The sequence below is a fragment of the Manis javanica genome, chromosome 12 (genome assembly GCF_040802235.1).
Source record: "Manis javanica isolate MJ-LG chromosome 12, MJ_LKY, whole genome shotgun sequence".
NCBI lineage: Eukaryota > Metazoa > Chordata > Mammalia > Pholidota > Manidae > Manis > Manis javanica.
In genome coordinates this window covers 40590865-40610548 of record NC_133167.1, presented here as the reverse complement: position 1 = coordinate 40610548, position 19684 = coordinate 40590865, and the positions used below count along the sequence as shown (strand labels likewise).

The following is a 19684-nucleotide window of genomic DNA, read 5'->3' as shown; positions in this document are numbered from 1 at the left end:
GTTCCACAAGTGATGCTGATGTTGCTCCTGGGCTTCATTGGACCTGCTCGAAAGGCAGGCCCTGTGGTCCCTCAGAATATTGAGGGTGAATAGCACAGGACCAAGGCCTCATGGGGAGTAGCTGTAGCCTGACTTCATGGCACCAGAGTGGGAGGCATGTGCTGAGAGAAGGGTACAAGGTCTACCTGGCCATCACCCCTCTTGACACACAGGTGCACAGTGGTCTGCACAGCGTGAGAGGGTGCTGTAGTCCCTATGTAAATCAAACTGGTGGAACAGGACAGGATCAGCTTGTAGGTGACAACACTGAGCAGAGCGGATTCTGCCCTGGATGCTTTCTGCTCCATCAGAGGCCCCATCAATCTCAGGAGGATGTTTGTCCCCCAACCTTTTAGTCTCCTCTGCGTGGAGCTGAGGCCGCGCGTGCTTAGCTTTGGTTTCTGGGCTCCTTTGAAGCTGCGTCTTTCTATAGGGAGGAATGATACCCGAGCCCGAGGAAGCAGACACGCCGTTACAGCCCATAGCCCCCTAATCCCTCCCAGGCGAGATGTTCCAACAGGTGGGGCAAGCCTTCTCTCTTAAGGCCTGTTTTGCAAAAGGAAAATTTGCTTCCTTCCAAATCTCTGGAAGAAGACTATGGAGTAAGACAGGCATCAGCCTCAAAGAAAATTTCTTTGTGCTTTTAGAAACGCACAAGCTTTGGGGCCAGACAGATCTTGATTTGGATCTGATCTCAGTCCCTCACTTGCTTTATAACATCAGTCGAGTTGCATTACTGAGCCTCATATTCCTCATCTGTAAAAGGATGGTGTTAATAACTCACTGTTGGTGGTGAGGGAGCAGGGTAGTGCGTGAGAAGTGCTTCCCATGCAGTAGCGACTCCGTAAATGCTCCTCTCCGTAAATGCTCCTCGCGGCTGTCCTCCACCCCCAGCCCAGTGCCTGGTACAGGGCAGCCTGTCATAGGAGGCTCCAGAGCGCGTTTATTTCCTTTCCTTGTCTCTGTTGTAAACAGCCATCCTCTCCTTGCTGTTGGTCTTTATTTAGGAGTCAGGGGGGGCAAAAGCCTAAATAAACTAATTCTCCATAATATACAACTGAATAATAATATTCTAATGTGCTCAGAAGTCGTTTCAGACTGATAGGGAAACTACCTCAAATAAATTTCTGTTACTAAGAGAAGTCCCTTACATAGTAGGAGTGGGTTCCTGTGTTTCTGGGCAGGTTCTTTGCCCGTGTTCCCCCAGGTGAGGCCACAAAGGCCCTCTCTCCCCGGCAGCCCTTGCCTCCCAGCTGCAGGTATGTTTTCATTCCTCTCAGGCTAAACTCTTGCCCTGATTCTTTGCTCTCCTGATTCAGAAGGCAGCCTTGTACTGTGTGAGGAGGCTGCATGCTTATCTGTCCATCTTACAGAAATCAGAAGTGATTGTTTAGTACTTAACTCTTCCTAGTTTTGCATGGTGAAAACTATTGAAACTACTCCAGTTCTTAGAAGAAAATAAAATAAAATAGTTATTATATAAAAGATTAATCAACTTATCTTTGTGTACTGAAAGATCATCTAGGTTTCTCTTAAACTAGAGTAGCAAACAGGCCAGCTGTTGATAGGCAATTGCTGCCCACAGTACTCGGGTGTTGAGAAAGCTTCTGAGGTTTTGTCTGTGTGTTGAAAAGAGGGTTGTGCTTGGTTAGTAACTTCTGCTAGAGACACAAGAGGAGAAGTGGCAGCTCTGACTACAGGTTTGTTATGCCTTTCTCCAACTTTCCAACCTCCAGTCATTCTGTCACTTCTCTCTTCATTTGTTCTCCCACTTGACAGTAGTCAGGGAGTCAAAGAAGGTGTTTTCAAGCTAGGTTTACTCTGGTAAATGATTTAACAGGGCTGAAGCATGACACCAAATAAAAAGGTTTCTTTGGTTTTCTGTAGATTTCATGATTACCATATTCTTGGTATCCATTTGCATAAATAATTAAGAGTTGTGGTGAACTCAAGAGTTTTCGACCACAAGGTCTGTAGAAAGCATCAGGCTTGGTCGATTTGAAGACATTACTCAGGGGTCACTTGAGCGGCACAAAGCAAAGCAAAGAGCTGCCTCTAACGGTGCTGGCTGCTGTATCCACTTTGCCTTTATCGTCCATGCCTATTTTTTAGATAGCCTAATGGATGACTCACACAATGTTCTGAGAGAAGCAGGCAAACAGCCTGGAGAAAATGGGTCATTTACATGGGCTTTCAGGTTATTCTTCTCCAAGGTTGCATGAGAACCCATTTAAAGGCATTGAAATGAAAGCTATTTTTGAAAAATAGACACACAGTGTGCAGTATGGCTTAGCTTTGCCCACTCACCTCTCCCAGGGGGAAATGGGACTGGCTTTTGAATATTGGAGTTGAAGGGCAAACAGCTCTGCCCTGAAGTGCTGTGTATCTCCTCCTTTCCCCCTCTTCCCTGGGATGGGGGGAGTGGTTGGGGTGGATAAGCAGATGTACTTTTCTGAGGCCTAAGGAGAAACTGGCCGGCTCCTTCTCTCTGACCCCCATCTGGTTCTGGTGCTGCTGCTGTGTGTGGGGTCGTTCTCGGCCCTAAGCGTTCTCCACCAGCACACCAATGCGCAGGTTTAGGTCAAACCTTGTTTTAAGGGTCTTCTGTGGGGTTACTTAGAAAATATCTAAGTACTTAACAAATCTTGAGCCTCTCTTTGAGCATCCAGAGTAAAATACATATTTAGGAAGTTCCAGGGAAAGAATTTTTTAGAAGTTCATCAGTATTATCCAAGACTAATAATAAAATAGCAACAAAAGCCCCCAGCACCATTTAGTATCTCCTCTTCTTTCCTTTCTGTGCAGTTTATAAATGGAGGAGGAGGACTTTAACATCTTACATTTAGGGATTTGATAAATTTTTCAAAAGCTGATTCTGTTTGGAGGCTGGCTCATAAGTACCCAGGGAGCATATGCCTTTTCCTCATTTCTGTTTTTCTCTGATTTGCTAAATGTGAAGGTTAGGATTATTCAGTCATACGGGATTTCTTTCTTCCTATAACATTTTTGGGAAAGCAGATTTTGACTCAGTACCACCAACCCAAGCAGTATGCTCCCTTCTGCGGGGGGACCAGTGGAAGTTGTACAACACACCCACGAATGATCACCACGGCGGAAGAGGAAATTAGAAGAGGGCCTTTCTCTGCGACTTGAAATCAGTGGTAATTACCTGAACTGGTGCTGTAAGAGTCATGTTTCAGATGAAAAACGGAAAGTTGAGGGAACAAGATCATTTTCTATTGTACTTTTTTTCTTGCCATTGACATCCTGGAATGAGCAAAGATCAGAGGAGTTGTTTGAGAGGTCATCAAAAATACAAATCATGGTCATGAAATGTTACAGGAGGGAAGAAATCCCATATGATGAATAATCCTCACCTTCACATTTAGCCCACCATGAAAAACAGAAATGAGGAAAAGAGGAGTGGCTTAAGGTGCCAGCCACAGGCACAGCTGTTTATCGAGTGATTCTGCACTGGGATCAAGTAAAGGAATGAAGAGAATGTTGTAGCTGTGACTTAACCAGCAGGGGCTCTGGTCCAAACATCCTGGCCTCACCGGTGACCTGGGACTGAGACTGAGAGTTTTTGGGCCAGGGAACAGGGCAGATGTCTGAAGGCAGAGGATCAGGCACAGGGGCCCCCTGCAGAACTCTTGCAAGGCCCTGAACAGGTACACTCTTCAGACACCTGTGAGTCGGGATTCCCCGGGTGCTTGTTCTGCCGTCAGTTCTTGGGTAAATCCACGCTTGTTCCCAGAATGCCTAGCAGTTGTCCCAGATACAGCAAGAAGAGTTTTCCTTCTGTCAGGCCACACTTAGTAAGTTTTTCATAATTCTCCTAATTTGTTAATTTAATACCCTGTCGCGCGCCCCGTCCTCGCCGGCAAGAACAGCACGCAACAACAGCAGGATTCTTCTGCAGAAAGCTTTATTCTTCAGCTCTTTGTGAAACAAATGCGTTGGGCAGGACCCAGAAGGGAAGGAGAGGCTTGCTTATATAGTTCTCATGCTCTGACCTGGTTGGTGCGGCTCCATACACTTCATTAGCATAACAATTTGGTGGGTCTTATTGGTCCTTATGCTAAGGCGCAATTAGCATGTGGTTTAGTGGCGTGGGATGTTTTGTCACTAGGAAGTTCGGGGCTTTCCGGCTGCCCTGCATTGGGCGCCATTTTCTGAGCGCGGCTGCCAACAATACCCCATACCCATTTTTTTCAGTCAGTCATTTGAATGATGAATTAAAATGTTTATAAATTCTTCTTAATTTCCATGAATGAAATACATTAGAAGGGGGCAGTCTGATTTGCTCTCTTATGGATAAATATTAACAATGTAATTCTGAGGAGAGCTGACCTTATTAGGATATAACCTTTCAGGTTGATCTTACGGGACTCTTATGCTTTGATTCTTTTGGAATTGATGATGGAGGAGGAGGAGCCATCTCTCTAATGTCCTTTAACTCCTATATTATTATGGATAACATCATCAACCAGCTTTTTGTATATTATTTAACACTTTCATAGAGTTCTTTCTTCAGCGTTTATTGCCTTGCAGAGGGTGAGCCCCGCCACAGCGAGGACACTTTCCTTTTGCTCATTCATGTGTGTCTGGTCCCAGCAGACTGGTCAGCACCTAGCAGGGCTCTGTCATATTATTTCCTGAAAGAAGGAAGGAAGGAAGGGAGGGCAGAAGGGAGGGAGAGAGGGATGGAGGTAAGAAGGAAGGAACGAATGAACGAACGAATATACATGTCATCTCTCAGCTTCACAGCATCTGCCCTGCCACCATTTCTGCATGGATGACCATCACCTCTTGGCTGAAATTACTGCCGCCACCTTCCATGTGCTCTCCCTGCCTCCAGTCGACCCTCCCCTGCAATCCATTTCCACACCACAGCCATCTTCATAAAATGTGATTCCGAGTACCTCACTCCCTTTTGTTAAGCCTCAACTCTTTCTGCTTGTCTGAGAGTAAATGACAAAGTCTTAGTGTGGCCCTGTGTGCTTGGGGCTCTGCCCTGCCCACCACACCAGCCCCCTGTCTTGCTGCCCCTCCCCTGGAGTCCCATGCTCCAGCTGTCCTGAACTGCTCTCATTTTCCCACCTGTGCTCGGCCTCTGGGCCTCTGTAGATGTGCTCCCTCCACCTGGAGTCCCTTTTCCTTGTCACCTTAGGGCCCCAGCTTTGAGGCTCTCTCCTCCTGGAAGCCTTCGCTGAGAACACATGGCTGGGCTGGGTACCCTTCCTGTGTGGCCCCCTAGTTCACTCCTGCCATGTAATTGCTTACTTTTCTGCTTTCCTCACTAGATTTCAGAGCTGCTCGAGTCTGGGACTGGGCCTCAGTCCTTGCTGAATGCCCCCCACCTAGTCCCGTGCCTGGCTCACCAGAGTGCTGGAGGAATACTAGTTGAAGTGGCAAGAGGGTGAGGTGGTGTAGCTGAACTAGCATGTGACTTGAAGCCAGAAAGTTCTTCTCCATGACTGGCAGTAACCTTGGGCCGTTCTCAAGCTCCCCAAACCTTAGTTTCTCTCTATGGGAGATGGGATGGACGGCGTCACTTCAGACCTGTGTGGTTGTAATGAAAATTCAGTGAGAGGACGGAAGGAAAGCATTTGTAGCCGGGAGTCCGTTCCATAATGAGTTCCCCTGCAGCCTCTCCTTCCCCTACCTGCCTTCTAGGTAAAACCATGGATTAGAGAAGTAGAATGCCGGCACCAGGGTCAGGGCAGTTCAGTGCAGTGGTTCTAAGCCACCTGCCCAGCAGCTGAGACACTTTTAAAAAACACACACTCCTGGGCCTCGCCCTGTGGTTGTGTATTTTTTTCAAGTTTCTGATCCTCAGTCCTGATCGGGAGCCTTTGACCTAGTCCATCTTCCGACCCAAAGCAGGAATCTGCTTCTGCAGCCTGTGCCGAGACTCCTCAGTGATGGGCGTTTTGAAGTTCCCTTTTATTGTCGGGCAGCTGCTCTAATAGAAACCACTCCCTCATGTGCTGAGCGCGGTTCTGCGTCCTGCCATGCCCAGCCTTTAGGCCGGCTCTCTCTCCTAGAGACAAATGGGCCAAGTCCACATCTTCCACATAGCTTCTCTTCAGATATCTGAAGTTACTACTATGTCCCTTCAAAGGTTTTACTTTTCCAGGCTAAACACGCCTCTTCTTATAAACCAGAATTCGCTGATGGCGCCTGTGGGCTACATCCGGTCCATGGATGTGTTTTGTTTGGCCTGTGGTGTTTGAAAAATACTGAGTACGTCGCCAACATTTAAAAATCAAGACACCGAAAAGTCTTGAGCTTTGGCGTCTCTTGAAAACTCAGAGGATCTGAAGCCCCAGTTCCAGCTTTGGAAAGCACATAACTTCTCCAGATTGTGGCAGTCTCAACCGCTCCATACATTGTTAAATTGACACTGAAATCATTGTGTCATTTTTTTTAACACTTTTCATTGTCTTCCTCTCTTTTCCTATCTGTGCTCCAAACTAGTCTCATTTCTTAAAAATTTATTTTTATGATTATAAAAACAATGTGCAACAATAATGATATTTAACAATGAAAATAATATTATAGAACATGTGGGCAATTACAAAAAAATAAAAGACAGAAAATATATATCGATAACCCTGCTTAGCAATTTTGTAAGTTTTCTTTCAGTCCATGTTTTTTGGGGCATATTTATATATTACAAAGCTGGGATCACACTAAGTTTCATAGGCTGTTTTTTCCATATTTCCTACATCATTAAACTGCCTCCAAAGATCAATTTTAATAACGAAAATGTTCTATGATTATAGTGGTAAAATACACATTGCATAAAACTGACCATTTTAAGCATTTTTAAAGCATACAGTTCAGTGGCATTTAGTATGTTTACAGTGTTGTGCAGCTATCACCACAGTCTCGTTACAGAATGTTTTCATCAGCCTAAGGAAACCCCCATCCATTCAGCAGCCACTCCCCGTTCCCTCCACCTCCCAGTCCCTGGCAACTACTAATCTGCTTACTGCCTTTATGAATTTGCTTAATCTGGATAGTTCATATAAATGGAGTCATACAATGTGTGGCCTTTTTGTGACTTCTGTGGCTTCTTTCACTTACCGTAATATTTCCAAGTTTCATCTATGTGTAGTTTCCATCACTATACAGCATTCCTTTTTTTTTAAAATTGAACTATCGTTGATATACAATCTTATATGGGCCTCAAATGTACAGCACAGTGGTTCAACAGTGTTGAACCCATATTATTAAATCCTTACCCCCTCTAGGGCAGTCACTATCTATCAATGTAGGAACATGTCACAGAATCATTGGCTATATTCTCCGTGCTTTACTGCTGTCCCCATGACCAACTTATATTGTGATTGTGAATTATTGTGCCCTGTTCCCTTCCCCCTCCTCCCCTACCCCTCCAGCCCCTCCCCCATTGGTAACCACCAGTTCCTTCTCAGTGTCTGAGTTTGCTGCACAGCATTCCTTTTCGTGATTGGATAATATTCCATTGTATGGCAATTGCACATTGTTTCTTCATCAATTAACAGATTTAGTTTTTAAATTAAAATTAAAATTTAAAAAATCTTTGGGCTGTTTGAGTTGTTTCTGCCATTTGGCTACTGGAATAGTGCTGCTGTGAATGGATGTGTAGAAGTTTTTGTTGGAACAGTCATTTTCTGTTCTTTTGAGTATACACCTAGGAGTGGAATTTCTGGGTCAAAAGATAATTCTGTGTTTAATTGAGGAATTGTTTTCCACAAAAATGGCTGCAGCATTTTATGCTCCCATCAGCAATGTTCCAGTTTCTCAACATTCTCACCAACATTTATTTTTTGTTTTGTTTTGTTTTGTTTTAACCATCCTAGTATATCTCATTGTGGATTTGTATTTCTCTAATGACTAATAATGTTGAATATCTTTTCATGTGCCTGTTGGCCATTTTTATGTCTTTTTTGGATTTGTGTGTTGTAACTTGATAATTCCCCTACCTCTGACACTGGTTCCTCCCTAATTATGCTCTCATAAATATCATTGCTGTGAATATCTCTGTGCCAAAACTGTTTGCATATCTAGTTATTTCTATAGGATAGCTTCCTTGAAGTGATTTAGGGGGTCCAAGTGTAACATTTCTAAGGTGTGGAGATTCAGTACTGTATGTTGTGTTTGAGGGACACAAAGTTGCCTGGAAAGCCTTTGCAAGTGCCTGTGCTGGGACTTCTATCTCTGACTTATTGCTTCAGGCTCGCTGGGGTGGAACCTAATTTCCCAGGAGAGTCTGATATGCAACCCAGGTGTGAACCATTAGCCAAATTTCTCCACCCACCCAGGCCTCCCCACTCCAACACACACACCAAAAGGCACTTTAGAACTGCATACTATTGATCATTCCAATATTATGACCTGTGGTTTGGTCCTACTATTCTCTCATAGTGAGCTTACCATCAGTTGGACCCGTCGGTGGGTTTTCTTGCTCCTGGGAGTTGATGGCTGTGAACATGTTTTCTCCAGCGAGGAAACGGAGGTGTCTGCTGGCTTTGTGACTTGCCCTGGTTGTCTAGCGCCTGCTCACCAAGGTAAGAGCAAACCTAGGCTCCTGGCTCCTCAGATCATTTCTTTCCACTTCTCTCCGTGGCCTTGTTTTGACACTTTTGATTGGTCACGATTCAAGAAGCAAAATGTAGTCACACATGCCAAATGCACTCCAAGCGCTCCAAGAGAGAGAACAGGCCTCAGTGTGTCTGGGCAGGCCGTTTCGGTCACACGAGACCCAGTTTTACTGCCTTTGGCCAAGCCCACTTCTCACCCTGGCAGGAGGAAGGGCAGCCAAAGGTCCTCCTGAGTCAGGATAGTGGGACCATGTTCTCAAAAGGAATGTTGTGGGCTGCCTGGGTAGCAGTTGCTAAGGCTTTGATGCTAGATATGCAGATTCCCAGAGCTACACTGGATCTGCAGAGAGATTAACAGGGTCTCCGTGTTATTTACAGCCAATGTCAGGGGGAGGCTGGTGAGGAGCCACCCTGGAAGGAGCCATCTCAGTGAGGGGCAGTCAGGCCCCAGAAGGCCTCCGGACCCCGGCTCCCTCCCTGAGACCCAGTCTCAGATCTCAGTTGCTTTTGTCATTGGACTGGTGCAGGGGTGGGCAAGGGCTTTTCTTCCCCCTCTTCTTTACTGCTGAATAGAGACACACAGCAGTTAAGTTTTATTTAAATTCAGTAATTCCCTCTCCTTATTAAAAACCCTTATTTCCTGCAATATGACTGTCAAGATTATGTCTTTGAACTTTGCATTCTAGTTAACATCCTGGGAGTAAATTTTGTTTTCCTACCTTGAAAAAAAATAGGTTGAAGCAAATTTTAGGAAAAAAAAAAAAAGGAAAATCACAGGCTTCCCTGTGGCACCATCTCAGTTAAAAATTACGTGCAACTTCTAAATCTCAAGTCTTTGAGATAAAAAAACACATTCATTTTCTTATGCCTAATTCATTTTCAGAACTTTACCATAGAGCTACCTATCTATATGCAGTATCAAGGCCTCATATATGTCTGGCATATACACTGAGCTCTCAAATCTTATTTACCAGTATGATACATTTTGAAACAGGTTTTTAAGTCTGTTTTATAGTCACATGGACTTGGTAAGTTGCCAACAGAACATAGCAATGTAGAGTGAAAGACCAATGCTGTAGTGGCTAGTGTATGAATATCAACATTTTTAACAGAGTTTTTGATTCTTAAAATAACTCCGTTTTTTGTTAAATTACAGTCACTTAAATAAAATTCATTATTACTTTCTTCCATGTTATTTTCCAGAGGGACAAGAACAGTTTAAATGACTGCTATTGTTTGAAGGGCACAGAACAAGGTGGTGTGTGTGTGTGTGTGTGTGTGTGTGTGTGTGTGTGTGTGTGTCCGCGTCCGCGTCCGCGGGGAGGGCGGGGGCGGGGCCATGGGAAGGCATAGGAAGGAAGAGATGTGGGGAGTATTTTCAAGCTTATGCTGACTGGAAGCAGTGCACTTTAAACTAGTGTTAGTGTAATGCTCTGTGGCAGCGAAGCTTGGGTTTTTTTTTATGGCCTGAAGCTGAGGCTGGGTGGGAGTGGGAGGAATATGAGAGGGGCTGTTTGCTGAAGCAGCAACTTAGAGAAGGGACTGCTTATTGTCTCTGCTGAGTGTTTCTGTGTCTAATGTCAGTGCTGTGCCCGGGCTCATCTGTAACTCTAAAGTACAATTTTTTTTCTCCATCGATCTAAACCATTCCCAGGCCTTGTTCAAGTCCTGCCTCCTTCACAGACACCCCTGACTTCTTAGCCCTTCTTATTTGCCCTTTTTCTGAATCAGAGAAGGCCTCTAGACTGTTAAGGCTAAAAAAGGCCTTTGAGCTATCTTTCCCATCTGCCGAATGAAAACTTGGCTTCCATTTGTGTGGAGCCTGCAGAACATGCTTCAGTCCCGTTATACACAGTCGCATTGTTTGGTGTGGGTCAGGCTTACTTCCCCTCTCTGGGGAAGGGACCATAGCACACATTTCTCCTGTGTATTTCATACAAGGACTGTATAGCAGGTACTCAGAAAATGCATTCAGCTCTGGTAGCATTTTCCTTTGAAACGTGCTGGTCGGGATAGATACTTATAGAGGCTTGCTTGTGGCACAAGCTAGAAACAACTTGACTGTTCATCCAAAGGGGAACAACTGAATACATTGTGGTACATCCATATTATAATAGCTTTCAAAGGAAATGAGTTAACCCTGTAGCTACTGATCTGGGGGATGTCCTCAATATATCATATTTTTACAAATAGGAAGAAAAGGAAATAGTGAAATCCCACTTTGGTGATAACAGTGTTACCCCCTACATCTGTATCTCTATTTCTGTATATCAGCAGCAACCTGGGGAAAGTTGTGGAAGGATACACATTAGGCTGTTAATCTTGGCGGTGGGAAAGGTTATTATGTGTGTTCTTCACCATGTCTTTGTACTGTTACAACAGGAAAACTAAGATTAAAAACCAGCAAATATGAGGGAAAGAGGAAACACACAGAGGTTTTCATGGGTTAAGAAAGTCCCTTTCCCATAATACTCCTATCTTTTAAACTTTATGTGACTGGAAAAAAAAGCACTCTTATCGTTTGACTAAATTTTAGAATTAGGAAATAAAAATAGCATTATGCTTTGGTTAGGGATTTTTTTGTTTGTTTCTTTTCAACTCATGGCATGAAGTTAAGTTTTTTCTTTCTTAAGCTGTGAAGATAAGTTTCCTTTTTACCAAAGGCTGAAATGAAGGTGGTACTGAAACCGAAAGCCTTGGCAGTCTGGGTCCTGCGGTGGAGCAGGGAGGGAGGTGCAGGTTACCCAGAAGTAGGAGGCCGACTGAGCTCAGGCCCTAAGGACTTCCTGCCCCAGAGCTGCACAGGGCAGAGCAGGCAACTGGAAGGGCTTGCAGAAGTGGAAAAGTAAAGAACGCAAATGCTGCTGAACTTCCGCTGCTCCTCGGCTGGTGGCTGGGTGTCTTTGCTCCAGAGTGCCCTGCATCCTGTGGAGGAAGTTGGTGAGTCTTTCTGAATACAGGCAGCCATGTACCCAGTGGGTAACTCCTGCGGCATGACAGGTGGCGATAGTTGGTTGAACTTTTCAGTCTACCTCTTGGCCACCAGAAGAGTGCTTCCCTCACCGCCAGAGGACACTCCATCTCCGTGACCTCTTGCCCAGACTGTTGTTGCAGTCTCCCAACTTACTTGCTAGTTTCACTCTAGGTTTTCCTCTCAGTGCATTACACCATCCATTTCTAAGGGATCCTCCTAAAGCACAACTGTTAGGTCACTCCCCTGCTCAAAAAACCATGCGTGGCTCTCCAGTCTTACAGAAGAGAGTCCAAATTGCTTGGCTTGGCATTCAAAGCCTTCTATAATAGGGTTCCTGTCTACTCAGCTCACCTCACTTCTCTCATGCTCTGCCACACAATACTGTTCCCTGTGCATGCTTAGTCTTCCAAGCTTCTGCTCACATTCTTCTGAGGTAGGAATATTCCCCTCCTGTTCTGTCCATCTCTACTTTTTAAGTCTTCTCCAGTCTCCAATACTCAGATGTGATCTCCCTCTTCTTTATGTCCATCTCCTTTGGTATTATTACCTCACACTCAGGGTGTGTGTGTATTCATATGCTCTGGCACCTCGGGACTCCTTCAAGGGAAAATGTAACATCTCAGTGTCTGAATTTCTTAAGCTTAGTAATGCCTTCTGTTAATCCACCTTTGTTGGATTGAATTGAATATGGTTGTTATCTGAAACATACCAGGTTAATTTTTTAAAAACATACTTTCATCTCTTATTGGCAGGGTACTGTGCAGAGTGATAAAGGAAATATCAACTGGGTGGTGTATCTGCAAGGAAATAGGATGTGACTGTCCTTTTTTGCCCAATTTCCCATTTTATATTATCTAATGTTTTTTAGTCACTTGGGCTCCTCTCTTCCTGCTGCCTTATCATTTCCCTTTGATATCTGTCGCTGAATGTCCTTACCATGACATTGAGTGGGGAAACTGAGAAGATGCTTCCTGGAAGACTACACCAAGAGAATCCCTAATGGATTTGCATTCCTTGTGATTTTCCTGGTTTTGGGGGTCAGTGGGGAATCTGCAGTCATCTCAGGCAGAGACTGATAGAGGTCCTGGTCAACCCACTGCTTCAGTTTTGAGAGTGATTTGACAGCCAGGGCCAGGAAGGGACTCAGTTCTGCACATGTCCCTCATTCCTCACCTGGCTCCTTGTGGAGAGGAGGTGAGCATTTAATTACTACCTCCTTTTCCAAGGAATACATATGGAATTTAAAGAAGAAGAACTACAGAGACAAAGAAGAAGGTTTAGAAGGAAACTCTTCTGGGCTTTGGAAAGACTTGGTTGGGCAAAGAGTGGCTTTTGAAAGAATCCAGGTTCTAACAAATTTCAGACAAACCCAGTTTGGAGTTTGCCAAAATCACAAATGACTTCATGTGATTGAGTTAATCCATATATTTCCTATGTGGTAATTCCACCCCCCTCAGATATAGCAAAAAAATATTCACTTTCTTGATGAATGCCCTTTATTTCGCACATTTATTTTGTTGTTGTTTTTAAAGGACAATTGAATTGCTTTATTTAGCTTTCAATTTCCAGTAATTATTAAAAATTATTACTTTAGACCAGAAGAAAACATTGCTGTAGTTATAATTGTCTATCTTACTTTCTTAGGAATATTAGTCTATCTGCACCCTTTTTATAAGGAATGTTCATACCAGGTACTAAAAAAAGTTGTGTTTGTACAATGCATCGTAAAGCTGAGAACCACTTTCAATATCTGAACAAAACTACACTGAATATACTTACTAGCCTGAAAATAATCTGGCTGTATAATTTTTTTCCCTGTAAAAATCACTAAAATGGCTTATATTGATTAACATTATCAAATCGCCCTTCATATTTGAAACCACATGCATTCAGTATAAGATAAAGTTATAGGAAGAATGTAACCAAAACTAGAATTGAAATTAAACCTTTATAACAAATTTTCAGAACAGGAAACTGTTGTAGAAGTGTATTATTGTTCATTTTGTTTCACTGAAATTACACTGATTTAAATATTCTGTATGAACTGACCTTTTGCATGTGTGTGCTCTTGCTTAAATTAACTTTCTTTGAAAGTTAACTCCTGAGTACTATTCAATTAACTGTGCTGAAGTTTAGATCTGATCTCAAGTCATTTGAAACTAGGCAGAGTGAAAAAAGACGTGGTAGTTGGCAGCAGATCCCAATAAAAATACAGCATTTGGCAGAGTGTGTCTGCCTTGTTTTGCTTTGCTTTTCTCCTTATGGATGTGGCCTATTTTTGAAATGCTATGATTTAAATTCAGGGATCAAGTGACAAGTCTGACAAAACAGAGCTTAGTTCCACGGAGGTTCTGTGAGGGGAGAAATGGACGTGTTCCAGGAACCAAAGGAAGTAACCTCAGTTTCACCTGGAAACACTAGTGTCTTGGGGGCAGGAGATTTGGGCTATGTATAAAAAGTGAAGGAAGGTGGCCAAGATGCTGAGCCAAACTTGCATCCAGGAATAGAGTGACATCAAAGAACTGTTGTTTCCACTATATCCCTGTAAGTAGCCATGGGGCACCCTGAGATCAAGGAAGATCGGAAAGTTCTTTCCCTTCATGCCTTCCATTGTGACAATAGTCTTCTCCCTGGGTTTTCTACCTCCATTCTGTCCTCCTCCAATGCTCAGAACACACCGTGGACAGATAAAATGTTTGCACAACTTGGAGCTGTTCTCTTATTCAAAACCACAGTTCCTGTTTGCCTAAATGACTAGGTGAAAACTTCTGCCAGCACATTGCACCTCCCACCAAGTTATTTATTATTCTAACCTCTATTCCCCAACCTGGAAGATTTACTCCAATCTCACTCTTCAAAATCCAGCTTAACACCTACCTTCTCCGTCCTTCTGGTAACTCAAACCCACACTGAACCCTGCTGCTTTGAAAGATCATGCCTCCTTGTTCTCTTTTGGCAAGATTGTTTTATTAGTTATTTTATTGAGAGTAACTCCATCTAGAAATATATACACATGTATAGTCACTATATGGCCTAAATATACACACACAGATGGAGAGAACATATATATATGGTGATATTTTTCCTTAGTCATAAGGTATTTTTATATTATATTTATATTTTATTGTTTGTTTATATATTCATATATTTTATTATTATATTATTTATATTTACATAGTTATGATATTTCTCTATAGGAAGTACATTGAAATTGAGGCTAATTCCTGACATGAATGATAAAGATGTTTATTCTCTATTCATCATATATTATATCCTATCATATTAATCTCATATTACATGACATGTGAGAGAAAGTACTGAAGTGGGAGAATCAGGAAATCTACGTTCTAGTCTCAGCTTTGCTACTAACGGGCAAATCATTTGATCCTCTTAACAGCTCTGAACAGTGGATTGATCTCCTTTATGACCATCAGGAGATAATAAAGGAAAAGTATAACTATGCATTTATGATGACCTTCAGTAGTAAAAGTACGGTTTCATGTCCCATCCAGTGGGCATGAATATGCGGCACACTTTGATTAGTCAGACAGATGATGTGTTATTCAGCTGAGTTGCTGCTGTTTTGATCTTAGAGGTTATGTGGCACTTTTGAGGTTGCTTGGTGTGACAAAGGCAACCCAGGATCGGTTTGATTTTTACTTCTGTACAACTGCTCTCCTAGTATGCTGGGCTCCTCAGCTGTAGAGGTGGTGTTGAGGGGGTTATAATCCTAACTTGATTTATTTGGTCTGTGTGATTTTTTTTAAGGAAACTGAGTAGATTGCTGACTTTTCCTTTTGTAGGATGGATGTAAATGTACTTGTCTGTGTAAGTTTTTGAGTTTGTTAACTCAGTGTCACACTAATTGCTATTTTTACTGAGTGCACAGTAGGTGTCTGGCCCTGGAGGGGGTAGGAGGTAGTGCAGCATATATTAGGCTATTTCTTAAACAAATCCTGTAAAATACCTCTGATAACCCCATTTTATAGATGAGGAGACTGTGGATAGTATTTAATCCCAGCCCAGTCTGATACCATACATCAGTCTCACTGTGGAAGAAAAAGAGACCCCTGGGGTCTGCAAATATCATTATTCCTCTAGATTTCAATTTAACCAGTACTGTTGTTTCATCATTTCCTTCAGTTCACCTTTGTGAGGAACTAGTAGCAAAGCTGACTTGCCCGGGTTTCATTTTTCCTTGGGTTAGCTATACTCTGCTGAAGGTGCTAATCAGTGGGATTAAAGAGCAGGGAAATAGCCAAGGAGGGTGTCAGAAAAGGGAGGTGCAACAAAGGATAACTGTTCCCAAAACTGATAATTGGTTCTTGATGAACTATTTCATAGCCCATGACTATGTGTTATTTTCATTTTGGAAAAGGTTAGATAAGAAGCCAACCTTTCCATTTTCTCTTTAAGTGTAGTTTTTTTTCATAATTAAGTATAGAGTTAATAAATAACTATGTATAGAGAGGGTATGAATGATACATGGAATTTTATGCTTTCTGTTTTTAGCAATACTTAGAAGTATTATAGACATTTACTCTGTGACATAGCCTGTAGGAAACATTTTCAGATATGTAGTCCTGCATTAAAAAAATGTTTATGAGGACTTAGTATATTTTGTTCAGTTCTTAAGGGAAACATGTTTTGATTTGATGATCATCATTATCTTCCTGTGATGGGGTGAACTTCTCTCCAAGTAAAGAGTGATCTATATTCAGGAAGCACTTCATGGTATCCTTCCAGCAGATCACACAGCAGGACCCACATGAGTAGAGCTGACAAGTTTTGTCCATTAAATCTAGTGACTCAAACAAACTTTTATTATCCTTTTGTAAAAATGCAAGCACTGTCTTATACAAAACCATTTGTTACCTAATGAAGTGTCTCAGCGTGTTCATATAAGTTAATGGTTTCATATGGCCAGATCATTGCTGCACCAGCTATTAGCTACTAATAACATGCTCCCATCTTGCTTTAATGACATACTATATTCAGAACACTCAAGTATGGACAGATGTTTGGGAATATCATTTTTTCCTCCTGGCTGTTGATTAATTCCCAACACCCACTCCTGATTAGAATGCAAGATGTTTTCTTTTAGACTTGGGAGTCTTTAATTACCCAATCTAATCAGAAAAAGACAAACAACATACCAGGAATGTGGAATGAAATGCTGGAGCATCTTGTTGGACTTTGTACCATTGACTGTGGGCACGGATGTTCAAGGCTTATCTTCCAGAGCCAATTCATTAGTAAACATGCAGCTCAGACAAAGGGAATGTGACGAGCACTATACAAGGTTTTCGTAAAAATAGAATTGGTGGTTTCAGTAGGGGATTTTGGAGGGGAGACCCCTGACCTCATTAAGGGATGGAGTGGATACTCTAAACTAGCCACACTCTCTCTGTAAAACGCATGATGGGCTTCACTTTTAAAAGAATGACATGTCTGATGCCACTGGTAGCACTTTTTAAAAGTGGAATTGAGGAAATAATTGAGCTGAGTTTCTCAAATGATGAAAATGATACGTCAACACCTGGGTTTTAACAAAGCTTTATTCTTATCTCCTAAAAATCTGGACCCTTAGTGAACAATAGGAAAATTGTTTTTTGTTTATCGTCTTGGTATGAACATAGTCTGTGTGTGTTTACTTAGTACTAAGAACTCTTTCAGAAGCTTGAGTTCTTTTTTGTCTCCATAAAGTGGATCCTCCAGCTACCTGACTTCTCTTAATTACACAACCTGAACATGCCTATTGCACAGGTAACTAATTACTATCTTGCTCCCCCTAGTGGAACTGTAACTCTACTTCAAAGTTTGAAAATACTGTATCAGTACATATTTAATTTAGCATCTTATTTTTGGAAATTGGGTCTTTTTCCAGTTTGTTTTCAAAGACTGAGTATAAAAGATAAAAATACTTCATTGGATGGTCTGATAGGGGAAATGGGTAGGGAAAGTGGCTTTTTGCTGATTAATTTTCAGTTCCTAGTGTTTGCAAGGTTAGCTACATAATGACAATGGCTGCCAACTTCAAGGGCCCTCTCTGCTCTTCATTTCTGACTTAGAGGGGCAAATGGCATCAGCCTGGCAGACAGTCACGTCTAGAAGGCAGCTGTCAACACTCCTGGCAAAGAGGGTGGGGTGTTGATAGCTGGTGATGTTGAAAGACAGGGACAGGTCCCATCTGCTTGTTGAATCCCTCTTGTGCCATTGGTAAGTGGGCCTAGGAAGTACCCTTTCTCCTTCTGAATCTGTGTGAGGGACTGCGCCACGGTACAGTGCATGGCAGTCACTTCCAGTTTATAGCTCAGAAGCATGCTAGGAAAATTCTTGTAACTGAAGCTAAGATTACTGCATACCTCCCTTTGGCTTTAAGAATTTAAATTTCTTTAGGGAATGATAACCATGGTTTCCTGGCATCAGAATCTTTTCTTCCTGCCACTGTTTGTTTTTCACAACTTTGACCCTCGTTATGCATTTGTGTTTATTCAACTTTGTGTCCTATAGCACACAAGGCCCTCCTATTTTGCCTATGTTAGTGTTGAAGTGCATGAAACTTCAAAAACAAGTATCCATACATGCCAAGGCTTAAGGCTGTGCTCTTTTGCAGGTAAGACTTTGCTTCTAAGCCTTATCAAGGTGGAGGCAAAAAATGAAAAAGATATAGTGGTGACCAAATTAATGGTCAACAGAGTATATGTACTTAACACTATAAGCAAGAATACTATAAGTAGAATATTCCACTTTTTAAAAAAACTGTATAATAGAGAGGGTATTTAGATATATTTTTTCTAAATATTTATTCTCAGGGTAAGTGTTTACCTAAGGAAAAATAAAACATCAGGTTCAGATTAAAACCCCAAGAAAAAGGAATGCCAAAGTGCTGTCTGCGATGTTTTATTTGGGAGCATGGGGGAAAAGAAACACCCATAATGCTTTAAAAAGGTACTATTTACTGAAGAATCATGGTAATTTTGTTCAAGAATACATCCACGCCAACACACAGGCTTTTGCTAAGCAGAGCGAGTATCTGTGAGGTTCTGGTTTGGAATCCCATGATGCTTGGATTCACAGTTGTGAGGCAGTGTCACAGCGGCCACGCGGACCAGCTGCAGCTACACTGTCCACATAGCGAGGCTGCGGTCTTTGGAGAGCAAGCACTTTTCTGTTCCACAGGGAGTGTGAGGGATTTGTGTGTGAACTGGTGTGCATCTCTGTATATACATGCCCAAGTGTAGATACAGGTGTGTATGTACATGTGTAAACATGGGCGTGCACACGTGCATATACCTATGTACATAAGTGATGGCAGCATTGGGAAAGTCACAATAGCTCAGCTTCCTCCTCCCAATGGATGCTGGGAATTCTCTGCCCTGATGATAGGATGCCCTTCAGAACAGTCTCAGGGACAGGGCCTAGAGCTATTTGGGAAGCTCTGTGCACCGCTGCTGGCTGGAGGACTGCGCTGGCATCCGGGTCCAGCAGCTTTGTCCAGGAGGCTCTCCTTGGGAACATTCCAACCACAGCTTGGAACCTCTGTTTCACTTGAGAAGTGTGAGGACTGAATGCAACAGAATTCCCTACATTCAGGAAGGATGAGAGGCTTTGCTTACTTAGCTGTGTGTCCTTAAAATGACTGACCAGTGGGACACTACTGGGATGGATTTGTTCCTCAGAATCTTAGCTTCTCAACTGATTGATTGATCACTGTTGTATTAACACTAAAATTTTGCTGGACTCTCCTCTACTTGTCATCCTGTGGTTCTTGGGGTTTGTTATTTGTTTTCTCTTAAGGTTCAAAAAGGCAGAAAATTGCACACAAGCATTTGGCCATAGACACCACAGATAGGGAATTAGAACACAGATAAAGAGTCAATATTTTTGTTGAAATCCTGAGTTTGTGTTTTATATGAAATGTGATTCTTGCCAGGGGACATATAAGCCAGAGACTTGGTTAGTAGGTAGGCAGCAAGCATGTGGAAAGGGCTTCTTGCTTTTAGGCAGGGCAACCAGTTGACACCGAACTAGTAGAAAACCTGCTTCTTTTCAAGACTTCTTTCTTGCTACTTAA

At 42.6% G+C, this 19684-nt stretch overlaps 1 protein-coding gene across 8 annotated transcripts in view; it reads left to right on the top strand.

Moving 5' to 3' along the window:
- Window positions 1-19684, top strand: part of ANKRD44 (ankyrin repeat domain 44) — a 313326-nt gene that overhangs the window by 99170 nt on the left and 194472 nt on the right. Inside the window, exon 2 of one of the 8 annotated variants that reach the window (XM_073218499.1) lies at window positions 8458-8600. The exons of 6 other annotated variants lie outside the window; for them this stretch is intronic. The gene's annotated coding sequence lies outside the window, so the exon portion shown is untranslated. Of the gene's footprint in view, window positions 1-8457; window positions 8601-10553; window positions 11574-19684 lie in introns of those variants that run through there. One more of the 8 variants, XM_073218500.1, reaches the window with a different exon arrangement.